The sequence below is a fragment of the Macadamia integrifolia genome, chromosome 7 (genome assembly GCF_013358625.1).
Source record: "Macadamia integrifolia cultivar HAES 741 chromosome 7, SCU_Mint_v3, whole genome shotgun sequence".
NCBI classification, from domain to species: Eukaryota; Viridiplantae; Streptophyta; class Magnoliopsida; order Proteales; family Proteaceae; genus Macadamia; species Macadamia integrifolia.
In genome coordinates, this window is record NC_056563.1 from 18,807,177 (window position 1) to 18,813,167 (window position 5,991).

A 5,991-nucleotide genomic window follows, 5' to 3' on the forward strand; every position below is an offset into this window, starting at 1 on the left:
GTTGAGACTTGGTTCTTAAAATATCAAAATGCTGTAACAGAAGTCGGCCTGTAAAACTTTTTTTTTTTTTTGGGTACTATGTGAAGAGAGGTGGTAAAAATTGCTACTTAGGAAAATTGAGCATATGGTGGAAGGTCCTCCTACCCTTGTTTACAATTCCCCAGAAAATTGAAGCTCTTCAGAACTTAACATTTGTCGAGTCCTAATAATGATGTATCAAGGAAAAAATTTACAAAATTGATGAAGTCTAGATGTTCTGAAAAGATTCCTCTGGTATTAATTTAATTTTTCTAGAGATGCTTGTCTATGGGCTACTTGTAGCTGAATTGCAGAGAGGAATAATCTCAAATTAGTTGGACCATGAGCTGCTGGAGTACATTGTTGTTTGGGCAATGTTGACAGAATTTTCTGAAGCATGATGGCATACTGGATCTAGAGTTCTAACATCCACCTAGTGAGCAACTGACGTTATGGTGTGGAATCCAAGTTTCAGATAAATGTTTTCTATTGTTCTTTGAAGGTTACTAGTTCTCTCCCCACCCCTCCCCATCCTTTAAAAGAGGATAAAATTCACAATGGGAGAGGAAAAGATGACTATCAATTCATTTTGGTATACATAACCAGGTCTAATTCTGTAGATGTTGTTATCAGCTTAAACAAAACAAAAACTCTTTTTTTTTTTTGGGGTGTGGGGGAGGGGGGGGGGGTAAATAGAAAAAAGACATATCAGTGAGGAAAAGTCTGGGATATATATATATATATATATATAAGCTTACAAGGTTGGATGACTAGACACAGGGTTAAAAAAGAATGGTCAAAATGTGCACACGGGTCACTGGTAAGTGTCAGAAATGATTTGGTCACTTTTTTTTTTTTTTTTTTTTTTTTAATATCTTCTGCTTCAAAATGCATGTTTATGTTCTTCCTATGCTTATGTATGCAGACAAATTCATGTTCTTTTTTCCCCTGAAAAACCCAGAAGAAATCTACTGATTTCTCTCATTTCATATGTAAAGAGAGTATCTCCTCCCCCTTCCCCCACCCCCACTTTTCTCAAGAAGATATTCTTCAATCACCGGAGGTTTTAATTTGTTGCACTACTTTCTGCTTCCGCATTATGTTCACTTTTAGCTACTTGTTGGAAGCCTTTTTTTTTTTCTTTGGTTGGAAGCCTAGGTCTTTGTAAATAACTTCATCTCCAAGAATGTGGTGGCAACCAATTGTAAACAGGATCAATAGTTTGGATACTTTGTTATAGGTTCTCAGTTAATAGGAGATACTAATGTCCAGGACTTCGGGTTTTGGGAGGATAACTAGTATGTTGATGTAGGACTGTGTAATAACTTCATCAACTTATTCAGAAAGAGCATCTTAGGTCTTTTTTCTCTCTTTTGCAACCCCCACTCTGTTCCTTGAGAATATGACTCCAATCTCTTGACATTATATTATTTATCTAAAAGTAATTTATTATATTGCTGTGGTGGTTTGGTTTTTATGGAGTTTACAGCTGTGTAAAAGTATTAACATTGCTGATCAGGTCAACACTATGGTGGTTTTGAGGAGTTTATGTGGGGAAGAAAAAAACCCCAGAGATGAAGTGAATTGTTGATGTTTTTGTTGGAATTATCCAATCAGCTGTTGAGTTGGTTGTTGGTTAAACCTTTTTTTTTTTCCTTTTATTGCTTAACCCCAGATGGTTTTACAGCAATTTGGGCGAGGTTAGTGGGAGAATCCTTGAATTCAGTTTTACCTCAGGTTGTTTTCAAGAACAATAAGAGTTGTCTTTAGTAGGGACAAGACGTATACCCCCTTCTTAAGAGGTCCATCCTTAGAAACATAATACTTCGACAGCTTAGTACCTGTTTAATTTTTCATTAATGTAGAAAGGACATCTTGAATGTGATGTTTCTGAGTAACGTTGGCTATTTTAACTCGTCTGCAAAGTATTGATAGTTCTGTTATTTATTGTAACAGGCATTTCATTGAGCATGGATCAGGTATTCTCTTTCCCTTCCCATTTTTCTCCTTTTGTGAGCCTTGGTTGTTGACAATTTATTCATTCTTTCATTTTTCGTTTTGAAGTGGAAGGTCCTTCGGGATCATGCGGATGAAATTGACAATGCAGTCATGGAGAATACTTAGGCAGTAACACATCTTTTTGTGGGGTGTTCTTGTCACCCTCCAAAGAAACGGGAAAGAAAACTTTTTGATAGATCACTATAATGTGAATGTTTTGTGATCAAGTAGGTATCTTGACTGGATTTCTCAATTAACCATAGTCATTTTGGAGGAAGGATCCATTTGTTTGTAATATTATAGTTGGAGAATTTAGTAGTCTTTGCCTGTCTTTGGTAAAAAATTGGTAACCATCCTCTAATTTGAATCACATTTCTCATTCTTAGCTGGCACTTTTTCTTTTTTTTTTGGGGGGGGGGGTGTGGTTTGTAATTTTTTTGAAGAATAGTTGTGCAAACAACTATGGAAGAAAGCTTTGAATCTGTATGAATCATTTCTCATCACTCTGCTCTAGTGTATGGCCTTATTCCTTTCCCTATGTTTTGATGAATGCTCCCTTTTGTGAGTTGTTTCTACCGTCGATCCCCTTGATTTTGAAGTTTCATTTTCTGAAGATTGTTTTGTTTCTCTCTCCTTACGAGATTTTTTTCATCGAGCTCTCCCCTCTCCTTCTTCCTCTTCCCTTAAGGTTTTTAGAAAACCTAGTGAGAGGTGACGTTGTTGGTGACTAATGTTGACAAGAACAAGTCGCTGTAGGGGTGGGAAGAACATCTCGTCCTGTGAAAGTGGGGCTTAATGTAATTGTGATATTTTCCCTCATGCTGATTAGTTTTTTGAATGATTGAACTTACCGGTAAGACGATCACTGTTCCTAATATCTGTTGGGATCCTTTTTATTATTTTTCTCCCCTTAGTGGGAAGGACTCATGCCCTTTCCATGAAGTTAATTCCTTGTAATAATGAGAGAGAGCACATGGCATTGTGACCAATCTTCTTTAGTTTCTTTGTGGAGATTAATCATTAGCTCAATAGCTAGATCCGTGGAAACGGGAGTGGAGTGTGGTGTTTCAAATATATCAAGATAGAGGATTTATGTTGTTCATTGTTTGCCCAACCTTGAGTCCCTATAGCTGATTTCAATCGGTGTGACCTTGACTTAAGCTTGAAAATTTTAATATTAATTCACCCATGGGGAGGGGGAAGAGGATTGCAGGGGTTGGGCTAGGCAAGGCCGCAAGGGAGAAGAAAAAGAAGAGTATTTAATTCTATAATAACTGTAATTATTGTTCAAATTTCATAATTATTATTACTATTATTTATGGGTTTAAATTCTTCAGTTTCCATACTTTATGGGGGAAGCCTTTTTCTAGCTTGCAATGAGGGGACAGGGCCGAACCATCCTTGCATCCCACTTTCTCTTAGGTGAAAATTTCCTTTAATTTAAGTTGTATTTTGCTGGACACAAATTGAGGATTAATATTTTGCTTCATTCAAAAGATAAGTTGCGTATTTACAAAAGTCCAATTAAAAAAAAAAAAAAACCAGGGTTCCAGTTAGGGTTGGGTTGGGTTTGGTTGGGCCAGGTCAGACTCAGTCCGAGGCCTCAACCCAGGCCTAACTTGACCTTTAGTTAGGATTAGCGTTTTCCAACTCTAATCCACTTTCAGGGTGAGAAATCTTAGCCCTATGTCTTATTTGGGTTTCGGTTTATTTGGATTAATTTGTTTCATTAATTCAACAATTCGGTCAAAATATCGATAAAAAAACGGAGATAATAAAATTCGAGTTCGGATTTGGATTCGAGAATCATTTGTTTACAAAAATAAAAAGCGGATAGAAAATTCGGATGTTATTTTTAATATTTGCAATACTTGTTTCATATTATATATTAATTATCATATGTACATAACATACAAATGATATAAAAATTAAAATTTTACATTTTAAAGATAAAAATATTATATTTCTCTTTTTTTTTTTTTTTTAAATTCGTTTCTTATTACTCAAATAAATGAATCAGAGAAAGAGAGACTGAGAGGGGGGACTGAGCATAAATTCAGTTAGATCCATGTCACCGGGACTTAGCATAAATTCAGCTAGACTCATGTCATCCACCATGTATGTTCATCTTAAAGACTAGAGAGTAATAACTGTAAGACTCAGTCAAACCAAAATGGGGTGAGAAATTTATTTATTATTTATTTTTGTAGAAGTGTGAGAGATTATCTCAGGAAAGATAAGCTTTATTGATTTCTGTTAAAAAAAAAAACATTAGGATAATAAATGCATAATAATCACATTATTTTCTAAAGGCTTATTGACTTATTCAAGATAAATATATGTATATTTTTTACATGGGATAAAATTCGGTTATCATTCGAAAAAAATTTGGCTCGGCTAAATTATTCGTGAATTTTAAAAAAGTCTATAAAATTTGAGAAATTTTCAAAAATTTTTATTTGATTCGGATTCGGACCGAATTATTTGTAAAATTCTATAAAATTATGTTCGGCCTAATTATTCGCAAATAATTTGGAGAATTTAATAACTAGGGTTCGGGCTGACAATGCCAAACTTACAACACCTATGACTTGCATTCAATGCTCGCGAGTAATAAACATGAAGTATGCCAAGTGGAAGTTGCAATCAGCCAATTTCACGTACCTTAAGGTTAAAGTTGATTCATCAATAGGGTTAGTAGCCTAATGGAAGGAAGCCATCGCCTCATCATCGCTCGAGTGGGCTAATTGTAAGTTTGAGTCGACATACCCTGCTATCGTTTGTTAGTCTTGTAGAAGTGTTGTTTGCCGTAAGGTTGTCAATCGGTTTGATTTCAGTTATTCGGTTAAGTTTCAGTTCAGTTTCAAATGATGATAAGGTGGATCATAACCTAACCGAGAACCGACTCGGTTTCGTATTTAGATACTCAAACCGATTCAATTTGGCTCGATTTAGTTTCGGTTCCAATTCGATTCTGATATGCAGTTTTAATTCGATTTTATACCTCGATTTTAATTCGGTTTTATACTTGGTTTTAATTCGATTATGAAAACGGTTCCACTTTTAAACCATGACTGTGATGGACCAAAGGGCATAATGAGCTCAAGTTATGGGACTTATGGCCATTGCTAACTCCAAAATTATCTTAGTTTGTAACTATGTGATAATAAATTGCAAAAATCACTTACCACATTAAAAAAAAAAAAAAAAAAAAAAAAAGAACTTGCAAAAAACACTCTTGAATGATAAGAACAAATCGGTTCGGTTTCGATTCGAACTGACAGTTCTGACACCCTAAACTGAAACTGAATCGAACCGAAAACATACTCACATATTCACATTGAATTTGAACCAAATAAATTTGGTTCAATTTTGGTTTTGATATTCGGTTTCGATTTGAAATTGACACCCTTGGTTTGCCGTATGAAGCTTTGGGGCTATAATTATTATTATTATTATTATATTACTATAATGAAGCATTCTTTTCCATTTAAAAAAAAAAAATGTAAAGTTGATTCTAAAGTCCAAGATGCTCTCAGCGGATTAGATCCTCACTGCACTTGCGGTGAGGCAGAGTTTTTTTTTCTCCTGATTAATGGTGTTTTTCTCCTAATTAACGGCTTTGTGTAATTGCCTGCAGAGACGGTGGAAGGAGGAGAAAAGTTAGAGAGGGAGTTTGGGCAGCTTTAGAGAGAGAGAGAGAGAGATTTTGTCGTCCATTACAAATAGTCTTCGAAATAACAAATACCAAGGGACTTTGTGAGTGGATGACGGCGGAAGATTGAGAAAGGAGTAAGTCGGGAAAAGGCTGAAGAAGTAGAAAGTAGATCAGGATTTTGATTTTTGCGGCCACCGCTGGGTTGTGGGCCCCACTCCGACAGAGAGGCACTCTTTGGTAGAAGATAACGATTTTCGGGGTACCGCTAGATTGTGAGGCCTCGGGCGATTCCAAGAGAGAGAGAGAGAGAGAGAGAG

General features: G+C 35.7%; 1 long non-coding RNA gene across 1 annotated transcript; it reads left to right on the forward strand.

Annotated features, from left to right (window-relative positions):
• The first annotated feature begins 713 nt into the window (after positions 1-713).
• On the forward strand, positions 714-2,395 carry LOC122083836. The gene is made up of 2 exons (XR_006141733.1): positions 714-1,997; positions 2,083-2,395. It is a non-coding gene; the product is annotated as an uncharacterized LOC122083836 (long non-coding RNA).
• Positions 2,396-5,991: the final 3,596 nt, after the last annotated feature.